The sequence below is a fragment of the Tachypleus tridentatus genome, chromosome 8 (assembly GCF_004210375.1).
Source record: "Tachypleus tridentatus isolate NWPU-2018 chromosome 8, ASM421037v1, whole genome shotgun sequence".
Lineage (NCBI taxonomy): Eukaryota > Metazoa > Arthropoda > Merostomata > Xiphosura > Limulidae > Tachypleus > Tachypleus tridentatus.
Genome location: NC_134832.1, coordinates 75,498,083 through 75,511,126, shown reverse-complemented (window position 1 = coordinate 75,511,126; position 13,044 = coordinate 75,498,083).

Here is a 13,044-nt window from a genome sequence, read left to right as displayed (position 1 = left end):
GGAAACATTTAAATGTTGGTTGTTCTGGAACTACAGCTGAACGAGGAAGAAACAACCACAGAATAATAATTCGTTCAGATTTTTCTCTTACATTTTTATTCTTCTTTCAGTCTTGTTTATGTTTGTATTAAGAATCAAATACACTGGCACACTGCCATTCACAAGTAAAAAAATGAGAAGGTGACGTGGTACATATAAATGTACAGGAGAGAAATAACTAAGAAACAAACATAAAATGGTACCAGTTTAGTCTACCAAACAATTAGGGGCTGTTAACGCAGATAGCCCTCGTGTAGCTTTGCATGAAATTCAAAACTAACAAACATAAACGTTGTTGTGCGCATACGATTCATTCAAAACATATACTTGTATATTTATTTATTTTATAATTCGCAAGGCGCAAGGTATATGAGGATTAATTGGATTTATCAAGTGCTATAAAATCAAATGTTATTAAACATTTACAAATCTCCGTGTATTAAGGTATAGATAAAAAATAATTTGCACTGCGACATTTATTGCGATAATTGTTTTCAAAATGCTTTTATTAAATCACTAGATGAACACACTGATAAGTATCTTTACATAACGATTATCTCGGTTTCAAAAAGTTGTTTCGTTATGAATTTTGTTTTCTTTTCTTCCTTTTTTTGATGGTTTTAACGTTAAAGCATATAAATTTAGTTTATACCGATCTATAAAATTTCTATAAATGTAAGTTATTAAAAATCAAATAGTATTTGTCCCCGGATAGCGACAAGTCTTCGGATTTACAATGCTAAAATCAGCGGTTCGATTCCCCTCGGTGGACACAGCAGATAGCCTTATGTGGCTTTGCCATAAGAAAAAAACACACTCACATAGTGCTTGTATTTAATGAAATAGTTATAGAGGAAGCTAATATTATCATCCATAAGCATTCACACGGCTCTGTTTTTGAGATCATATGCTTAACAGTTAAAACAGTCACTTGAAATCGTGGCTAATATAAGATAGAGCACGACAGAAACACAAATTCCCAACTTTCAGCTGTCAGGAAAGTCAAGTGCATCGAGTTACGTGTGGTGTCATTAGAAGCTAGATACAGCCTCACTAAAATCTTTTAGTTATTGTAAACTACAATTTCCAGCTAACTATACAAAATGAATTATTATCTCTTAACAACTGATGCCTGAACTTATATAAGTATAGCTAATAACAAAGGAAATGTTGTAAACCAGAAATTACCCAAATCGATCAAAAACAACAACAATTATTCGTACAAATGCAGATAACGAAATCATCCTAATAATATTATGAAACAACAAATATTTATGTTCAAAGCGTTGTGCAATCATTCAGTATAGCGGCTTTGCTAATAACGACTGTCATTCATGATCTGTCCTCTGTACTTATGTGGAAATGGGTCTGCAGTAGAAACTTGTTGCCACAGATTTATAAAGATGACGTTAATCTGGGAACCGTTTGGAATGAAGTTTGACAGAATCCTAGGCATTAAAATAACACTCTCTTTACACTATCACCATATTAAACTGACCTTCAGCAGAATTATTTTACTTTGTCATTATTTAGATCATAATGCTTGGTGGATTGTCGTTTAAACAAGTTGCAAAAGCTTGCCAAACTGCGTAAGAGAATATATTGACTCTAAATTTTTCTTTTGGTTTCAAATGATATGTGGTCTTGTCCAATATATTCTAAATGTTATCATTAAATGAACTTAGAATGTTCTTGAAAGGCTGTCCAAACGAATCCTCTTTGACTACAACATTAAAAGCCATAAATATAATATAATTTTTTACATGTCTCGACGAAGTGTTCGTGTTTGGGATGTGTTATTAGATGTCTGTAGAATTATATATTGTTGATTCAAATACGTCAAATTAATATAGTTATTTGTTAACACTATTAGACATACAGTTATTCCATATTCACTGTTGTTGAACACATATTTCATTCCTCGGGCATTCTGATTCTTATTCATGGTGTTTTTGTATAGAATGAAAGTATGTTAATTTTTAAGTTTTTATAACTTTCAGTCAAATTTGCAAAGTTTTATGGCATGATGCTTAAACATGCACCACCTGAGGGCCTGAACCAATTTTGACAAGTTAGCATCAATAAAGCATATATAAGTAACTTAAGATTTTGAAAAAATAACCTCTATTTTATGTAGGTACAGGTTGAAAGATATATGAAAAAACACTTGTCTCGGAGCACATTAAAATAACGAATGGTACTTATAGGCACTATTTTTAAAAAGAATAATTGTATAAGAATGACCTGAAAATGAAAAACTCTACACATTTTACAAAACGTATCTGTATGCAGTTAAATATGCTGTAAAAAGGTTTTTACCTTTGAAAATTTCCATGCAATTGTTTATTCTATGAACAAACCAAGAGAGAGTTATCTTTGAATATTTATTACATTACGAAAAACACAAAGGTAAGATTCATGTTTGTTTAAAATCATTCTGTTCTTTTCACTGTGGTTCTATTGTTTATGTATATTTCGGTCTTATTGCTAAACAAATAACTATATTACTCGTAACTAATACACGTTTCAATTTCGTTATTGTTTTCTTTAACAAACATCTAGCAAACCTTTTCACTCACGGCTCAACAATACGATTTATTACATATTTTCCAATGATACGTGTTTGCTGGGAAATGACCACTATACTGCCGTTGTTCTAGTTAATGATAAATCTAAAATATACATTCCTCAATATAAAATCTAGGGAAATGTAATGTTTCACCCTACCAAAATAGGACAAGAAATGTCTCTATTATATTTGCAACACAATATACAGTTAGCAATTATATACCAAGTCTTATAACTTTAAAAAGTCAGGATTATGTTGTTTGTGCGAACAGGCTTGTTTTGTAAATTCATACTTGGATCAAATAAAACAAATGAAATCATAATTTACATCTGGTTGCATTAAAGATAATATTTAAAATTTGATATTTGAAGTATATAGTGGTCATGTATATCCTGTCATACAAACACTTAGAAAGAAGATTTGCTAGGCTTGCAAAGTAGCTTATTCCAGTCAATTTGCTCATATTTGCGTGATGTTGAATCATGATGAAGGTATCCGGCTATATCTGAGGGATGTTCTGACTCAAGTGGATAAAAGCAATACATTAGACGCGTTTCAAACAGAGCTAATAAATTAAACATACATGATTTTAAAAATCAAGTTCCATAGATTTTGTTGAAAATAGTAATTTTTTCAAGAATTATTTGACTTCTGTAAAAATATAGATTAAGTAACTGTATTATAAATCATTATGACAAATGAAAAAATATTTCCCAGAGATTTATTTTGTTTTGTAAGAACTGCCACGACCTCTATATTTGAGAAACAAGCAGAAAAATGAATATGAAATTCAAATAACACTAAAATCACTTTCGCGCGTTTTCAAACATTTCAAATCAAGCAAACACAACATAATCATAGAAAACACCCAGATACAAAGTAGGGAAACAAACGTAAACAAATGTTAAATTAGAGAAGCTCCACTTATACAACTCCTCAAACGCAAATTGAACCAACATAAAGGAACAGCTTTCTATCTATATTAATTAATAACCTAACGTCAAACTGCATCGCCCTCTAGAATCTGGCACCCATTTACACACTCGGCCCTATGACATGTGCCCGGCAACGGTCAGTTGTAACCTTTCATTGTTAACCTGAACAAGACCCATGAAGGTCGAAACGTTGTTCTGTACTTTATTTTAATTAAAGTTTTAATATGCGTACCAGCCGTCTTGAGAATACAATGTTGTGTGAAGTAAGATTTTCAATGGTGTGTTGTTGTTTTTTTTTTAGAATTTATTTCGAAAATCTTAAAACATTTATTTTTTTCTTTACTCTATAATTAAATGTGGCGGGTTTATTATCATCTATTATTTCAATAATTGTTGTCATGTTCTAACTATAAGCTTTTATTCAAGATTTTAATTTTATAACTTTTCTCACAGGAGTTTGTCCTACATTTACTCTCTATAATTATCTCACTTCACATCATAACGTACTATAATTGATTCATGTTACTTTGTCAAAATTTGGTCATACTTTGGGTTAGTGCATGTTCAGGTATCATGTGTGGTTTGTTCTTAAGATTTTCAAAGGTAGGATAAATGTACATTAGTCTGATAGATATTGAATAAAATAATCTTTATATAAAGTATCCCAGAAGATTCATCGAATATTAATTATAAAAGCAGAAACTATAAACCTAAAGAAGTAATGTGAAAAAAATTTTTAGAAATGCAGTCTGTGTTGAACATGACTTAATAATATGATGTCATATAACAATGTGCTCCATGTATTGACGATATATCCATATAATCGAGATCCAAATTAGATCAATGCTTCGTCACGTCATAATATATATAAGACCTTTTCAAAATTGGGTCAAGACCATATCTGCTTACTTCTGGCAACAGATGAGTACCTTAGCTACTAACCATCGCACAGATTTATGTTAACGAACAATACAGCAAACAACAATATACAGTACTATTTTGTCAATTTGAAATTACTGTAAAATGTCATGCTCAAATAGTTAATACACCTTAAAAGTAATAAATAAGTAGTGGAATTAAATAATGTCTAAGTTTTCTATAAGATATTTTCGCCATAACGAGATATTGTGATCTAAATTAGGAATAAAACGGGCCTGCAAATGACAATTTTTATATGTAGATCACATATTAGTGCATTTTCTACACTTAGAGATGAAAATACGCTTCTCATTTGTTTATTAAATGTTGCATTTGAGCACGTTATACTCCAGTAAGATGTGCGAAATTCTCCTTTGGGTCGAATAACATGAACTTTTTACTAGTTTTACTGTTAATCAATTAAAAATAAAATGGAAAATAGTAATGCTTAATCTAAACTTATTCGTACCTTTCTTAATTTCTCTCTGTCTTTTTAAATACTATTTGGTAATTATTCATTATACTAATGTCTCATTTTGTAGATATTTCTTTGACTTATAAAAGCATTTTTATTTTTACACTACGTACTGTTTTTCATTTAATGGTTAAAATCAGAACTCTGTTTCAAAATTGATAATCTAGTTAAAAACAACAAAACAAATGTACTGTTATAATTCTTATTTAAATTACTGCTAGAATATAGAAAATGATACTGTACATATAAGTGTCTTACCGATACTCTACTCTAAACTATATGTTCTCAAATGATAAATTTTTCATCATCGCTCATTCGAGTGCATAAACATTTTTGTAGTAAACACTCTATGTGTACAGGAGCACTTCTGTTATAACGCGGTTTTTTATTCAGAGACTATTAATGATGTGTTTACACTCTATAACCCACTTTATCTAGAATTCTGTTGGAAACAACCGCTATAGTTTGACAGCTGAGGTAACGTAAGTGACTGAATACACGTTTTGTTTGTTTTGTTTTTTGGAATTTCGCACAAAGCTACTCGAGGGCTATCTGTGCTAGCCGTCCCTAATTTAGCAGTGTAAGACTAGAGGGAAGGCAGCTAGTCATCACCACCCACCGCCAACTCTTGGGTTACTCTTTTACCAACGAATAGTGGGATTGACCGTAACATTATAACGCCCCCACGGCTGGGAGGGCGAGCATGTTTTGGCGCGACTCGGGCGCTAACCCGCGACCCTCAGATTACGAAGCGCACGCCTTAACGCGCCAGGCCATGCCAGGCCCCAACTGAATACACTTGTAACCACTTTAGCGAAGAAAACAAATACGCCAGCACAGCTAATACTCAAAACAAACATTATGGAACTCGCACGTTGATGAAAAAAAAAAAAAAGGCACATCAACGATAGTTGCATCTGACCTGCAGGTGATAGAAACACGTGGTTAAAAGGCTTAATTCAGTTTGATTACAATTGGTTCGGTTGAATATTTAACTCTCATAACGTTGACAGATTAAAGAGATTACAAACAACCAATTATTTTTGTTCCATAAAAATGTTTGTTTCATAAAATGTATTCAAAAAATTAAATCATATTTTAAATTAATCATTTTCATTTATAATATTATGTTCAGATGATTTTGTTTTCAAATTTGTGATTGACTGAAGAAGTTTACTCAATATTCGTATTTTATGCATAGTAGTTTAAAACCTAATGTGCTTGTTCACATTAGTTACAAAGTCACTTACTGTTATCTAATAAAAACTTATTTTATAAAACTGACTGAAGAAGTTTACTCAATATTCGTATTTTATGCATAGTAGTTTAAAACTTAATGTGCTTGTTCACATTAGTAACAAAGTCACTTACTGTTATCTAATAAAAACTTATTTTATAAAACTATTATATCTTTTACGAATTTTATGTCAATAAACATTTTAATTTTCCGGAAAGCGACAAACAGTAAATTGGTAATTGCAATCACTATATAAGAGATCCTTACTTTTACAAGTTTTACTGGTACATAATCCTAAAATAATATCCTATTGATCTTCTATGGCCAAAAAAATAATGCATCTAATTTTAGTTTCATTTTGATAACATGATCACTGACGTTCAGGTCCATTTAATTTCTAACGGAATAAAAGAGGTGTGTAGAATGTTTATCTTATTTATTTCAATTAGCCAAGGTAAAATACAACCAATCAACAAGATGTAGTGTCTATATTGTTTTTAATTTAATCAGCCAACAAAGAATAGAACCAACCAACAAAACGTTTAGTGTCCAGTGGAGGCTCCAGGATATTTTCGTTCGGTGGGGGCTGAGGTAAACTGTGGAGGGGCTTTCCAAAATGCCATCAATATGAAGTATAGATGGTAAATTATAATAATGTAAATACCAAGGTACATTTCAGAAAGGTGTGCTATTTTGAACTGAGCTTTTAATGCAGTTTTCATTGGAAACTCATGCTCTGATTAATAATTCATTATTACAAATTAGAAATAATCTGTTTATGAAAATATGAGTATATGTAAAAGAGGAAGTTCACCTAAATTCCACCCAAGATAATACATAATAATAAAGAAAATTAAGATTAGCTTAGATTGAACATTTAATAAATCATTAAGAGTAAAGCTACAAATCAAAAGAAATATAACATGAAGACATTGTTTATATAGCAGAAACGAATTATCCCATGTGAAGTTAATACACTCTGAGGAAAAGTAAGGTCACTATCAGGCTAACTATCTTTCATCATGTTGTGTTTATAGTTAATATTACTTCAAAACAATGCGCCTGTTCTGAGGATTGGCAGCAAATGTGTCTATAACAGTATCAATATCAAGTTGTTTTGCCCTCCTGGAGTTTACTGATACGACATAAGGTTGCAGGTGTGTTTGTTACCACTGCTGTTGTGCAAGTATGTCTTGAGAAGCTTCAGACATGAGAAACTTCTCTCACAGGCAGCTGAAGTGACAGGCAGGGTCACAGCGATGCGTACAAGTTTGTGGAGATCCATGAAGGCATCCTTGTATGACTTCAGCATGGTTGCAAGCTCCAATGGTGTGGATACTTCCTGCCCCTTGTCTTTCTTCCTGGCAATTAGCCGGTTCAACTGGTGGACATCCACTGCGAGGTCATCCTCTGCCACACCATAGTTTGCTATATTGTAGTTGACCTTCACAGAAAGGCTGGTTTCTTCATAAGTTCACATTATTCATACAGGCCAAACTGTGATTGTGATATTGTTCTTATTATCATAAGTGTGACAAGCACCTGTTACAATAATGTAACTACTACATTACATTAAATTAAGCACTTCTAAATAGCCCAATGACAATTTCAAAATTTATTCTAGAATTGTTTAGAAATATTATTTGGTCAGTTAACATGTAAGGTTATTACCTAATCATAAGTATAACATTAATTGGATTGTAAGTCACAATCTTAAGTGTATGCCACAATCATTAGTACAATTTTGGATGGCTTATACACAATGCAAAATGATCTCACAGAGGACACAACACTGGTTAAATGCTTCATAGTTTTGACCTATACACAATACACTTATACATGCATGCTATGTTTTACTTTACAATAAAAGATAATGAAATTAATGGGTAAATACCTGTGAAACCTTTGGTTTATCAAGTAAAATCCCTGATGATCTGTTGTAACTTGAAATCAATGTGGTTGTCTAATCTTCGTCAAAGCTCAAGATAGAATGGCATTACACAGGGAGCGGCAATACAGCGCATGAGTTTCAGTGCATTCAGTACGTTGCTATGTGACGCATGACACATACTTCCGTCTTAATGAAGACGTTGAGTTCTACAGATCTATGTCTCTTCGATGTTAATTGTTAAGCAACAACGACGATTATGTTTTCCATATTTTATGAATATATGTAGGTAACAATATTGGGAGGTGAGGGGGCTCAAGCCCCCAAGACCCCTTTGGCGCCGCCATTGTTAGTGTCTGCATTGTTTTTATTTCATTCAACCCAGGTAAAATACAAACAATCAACAAAATATTTAGTGTATACACTATTTTTATTTTATGCAATCAGTACAAGTAGGAAATTGAAATAAAGATAACTAATAATGAAAACACTCTATAGAGTAACATTACCTTTAATGAGATTGTATATGTATTTCTATATCGATAACAAATAGATTAGTACTTTATAGAACTACCAATTTAAGAAGTAGGCAACAGATATAATAAATATACTTAAAGAAATGCTTCCTAGTCTTTAGTTCTCATTTAAAAGAATATGAAGTTATTTGTCCGTTTTGTAGCAAATTTTATCCACTTGCGGTAGTTCTAAATGGTATATCTTTTGCCCTAAACATAGACTTTACAGATAAAGTTGTTTGTAAACAGTTGCAGTGTAACCTTCGAAAATTATTAGCTAAAATAACATTAGTATCCCACTGAAGATGTTTTAAGTTTCAACAATTCGCAGTTTAATCGTATATTAATGTCGTGATTTAAAGACGGCAGCACATGCATCACTCCAGAGTCACTCTGAGTGTCACCATGTCAGTTTGCAGCAGTTAGCTGTTGGCAATATAACTCACTGAAAGTGGTAATGCTTCAGTAATAATTTTCGTTTCTAGTATTATTCTAAAATGAGTTCAAGTATTTATTCTGGTTATGAACTGTCATTCAGTAGTGAAAGCTGTTATAAAAGTGAAACATTTTCTGTATCGTATATATATATTGAGCTTTTCAATAAGGCCGTCTTGTTTATTACATTTCAGTGAATTCTTGGTAACAAATCTATCATTTACATATGACGTTTTTCAAACAGCAAGTGGCTTACGACTAGCTGCTCCCCCTCTGACATAAGGTTAAGGTACTTGACTCGCATTCTACTGGTTGCTGGATTGAATCCCCTATCAGTCGTTGGGCTTTATAATGTTACAACAAACCCCATTATTTGTTTGTAAAGAGTAGCCAAAGAGATAGCGATAGATAGTGTTCACTATCACCCTTCTATCCAGTCTACTACTAAATTAGAGACGGCTATCGCGGATAGCTCTCCAGCAGCTGTGCGCGAAATTTAAACTAAACAGAAACCTCTACTTGGTAAAATAATTTATTATTAATGACATTCACCCTTCAATTACAAAGAACAATTAGAAATAGAACTTTCACTGCACAGCATAAATTACACAAAAGCAGAAAGAATAATTTCAAAACAGACACAAAAGTCCACAAACTTGAATAAAGTTTATAAACATTAAACATAAGATATCCAACGTGTAATATCAGAAGGTATCATACTCTTGTATCAAAATTAAAAGGTCGAAAACCTAAAAAACGGCGGTGGTAGTTGTGATCCGGTGTTACAACTGCCACAGGTTTGGACATGCAGCGGCACCTTGTGAGAAACACCCTCGTTGCTACCAACGTCACAACACGCCAATTACACAAAAAACACCTACATTATGTAGCGCACACAGAAATACTGATAAACGAAACTCATAAACAAACAAAGCAAACAAAAACACCATCTGCAGTAAACATAACACAGCAAACACAAGAGAAAAACAGTCAAGAACAAGCACTAAACCGAGTCATTTAATAAGCTAAAAAAATTTTACGATTTCATTACTTAATACAGAAACACACAATACCGCATAATAAACATAGCCAAACAGCACTTTATATCGATAATCCCATGCGTAAAATAACAGTTCATGAATCCTAGAACACAAAAGTGTAAGACATAACAATACGAGAAAGAAAATAATGGCTGTATAATAAACACAATAGAAACCAGATAACATTACATGATTGTGGCCCAGACAAAGAGATAAATAATAAATAAGCAAATAACATAAAAAACATAAAATATAATATCCCAAACAATAAATTAATAAGATGAAAGCGTATTACAATAGTAAAGGAAGGAAGAAGAGGTCATTTCAAACCTGACCCTTTCAGGTCTTCAAGACCTAATTGACAATAAAAGAAGAAACGTAATCGTCTGAACCGTGTGGTCCCTAACCTGTCCTTCTTGTGTGTGGTATCAGATACCACTTTTGTAACGTGCTAAAAAATCAGCGAGAAATATTATAAATCCTGAAAGTATTTTACAGCAAAATCTATTAAACAATACCTTTTACAGTTTTATTTCTTGCATTGACAAACACTGAAATGTATTCTAACAGAAATCGCTCCGAATTATTCTTTATAGGATACAAATATTTTTAATAATTACTTTAGTTACAGTTAACCTTTAAGATGTTTCCCTTAGACCTCGTGTTCTGTAATGTCAAAAGAAGAGTCCTATTTATGAACCCAGTGTATGTCTAGCCTGCCATCTTGTGCTGTTTAATCTGTGTGAAAAATAAATAAATAAATAAACATGCACTGATTTCTGCAGTATATAGTAAGGAGAGATAAAATCTTTGTAAAACAATACTTCTACGTCAGGTTCACATGAAATGTTAAATTGTGAGCGAAGCACAAGTCTTGTTCACTGCGTGTTATATACACGTCGTAAACAATGATTCTGTACAATTCTTCTCTCTAACCTTTATTGGCAAATAAACAGTTATTTTAATATCTAAAAAGTCTAAGATCAAGGAAAAAATAAAAACATTTTTTATTTTAAATGCGTTCATACAACTAAAACTTTTGTGTTGTGCATTTTGTCTTTCTTTGAGCAGGGTGTGGCTCCTAAACAAGTTTTACATAACTTATGTTCGGATACTAATTCTCTCAGTTATGAGGTTTGTGTAAGAGCACGCTACGTATAATAATATAAAACCGGTTTTCGCTCGATAATTTATAGAAATCAAGAGCCCATTAATTACGGGCAGGAAACGAATGAAAAAAACACGTAATTTTCAATTTAAACTGTTTTATGTTTCGTTTACATATTTTTTTTTTGTTTATAAACTTATAAGAGCATTTTGAACAAGTTGTAAAAGAAAACATAAAGTTCAGAAAGTGTATTAGAATACGCCACGAAGTTTTTAATGGTTTCGTTAATTTCTTGAACGATGCCAGAGCGAGCTATTTGCTGTGTTCACCCAGGGGAACTGAACCACAGATTTTGGTATTGTAAATCTGAAGACTTACCGCTGTCCCACAGAGGTAGTTTATCAGTCTACAAATTAACTGTAAAATATCCAATTTCCACGAAAAGGTTGATGTGTCCCTATAATTAAACTGAAGCTCTTGTGATGTGTTTGGTGTTTTAATAATTGGTTATAAAAACTATAGAAATGATGACCAGAAATTGTAACGTAATCGTATAAGCAGCTGGTGGCAGTAATGAAGTACTTACATACCCCTAAAACATATAAATTATTCAGAGTGATTTCAAATGTTCATATTTATTATACCTTAAGACCTACTTTTCCTAGAAGAGCAAAATTTCACCGAGGCACAATTGCAAACAATCGCTTTATTTGGCAATGTTTGTACAAAAACTGTCCCAAAATGTTTTATTGAGCTTTCTAACCCCCTTTGGTCTTTGTAACTTCTGGTTTTTTTGTTTTCATTCTTTTAAGGCCCGACATGGCCAGATGGTTAGGGCGCTCGACTCGCAACCTGAGGGTCGCGGGTTCAAATCCCTGTCGCACCAAACATATTCGCCCTGTCATCCGTAGGGTATGTTATAATGTTACGGTTAACCCCACGATTCATTGATAAAAGAGTAGCCCAAGAGTTGGCGGTGGGTGGTGATGACTAACTGTCTACCCTCTAGTCTTACACTGCTAATTTAGTGACGGCTAACGCAGATAAGTAGCCCTCGTGTAGCTTTGCGCGAAATTCAAACACAAAACAAACAAATCATTCTTTTAACAGGAAAGACGTTCTAACATGCTAACTAACATCTGCCTTTGTGCCTGACACCATGTATATGTATTTGTTGCTGTCCCACCTAAAAGTCGTCAAATTTCAAAACTGTAAATTGTTGAAAACAAACACCGAAAATAGGCCAAAGTCATCAAACAGAACCCACAATTATCAGAAAATGATCAAAACGTCATCTGAAATGCCAATTAATGATTAAAAATAACTCAAAATGTCTAAACAATCACTGAAAATAAAAATAATTACATGTGTATCTCAATTTTGCTTCCTCATTAATGGCATAGAGTTTCCGCCTCAACGTTGAAGGTTTTAAACTTTTGCATTACTTGAATTAGTTGAAGTGTAGCAGAAGCCCTATATATATATATATATATACACTACATTTCTTTAGCAAAACATAAAATGCTTAAATTCTACACATTACCTTGTCGTAGAAATAATCTTTATAAAAAAATCAGTAGTTTGTAGGTTTAAGTAGATTATTTTGTAATCATTCTACTAAAGACAGTAGACATTACTGAAGACTTTGTTCATTCATTATCTAAAACCAATTTCTTTTATCTTATCAATTATGTTTTCGTATCTCCCACTGAATAATCGTCAAAATAGAAAACATTTTCCTTTATCTTGTCGTGATTACTTTTATAAACCTTTGTACCCAATATATCTTTTGTTGATGATCTTCTGTATGTGGTGGTTTACTTCTAAGATAATGATTAACAGAATATTAAAAAACAAGTAATGCTTTGTTTAACTTACCCTCTTT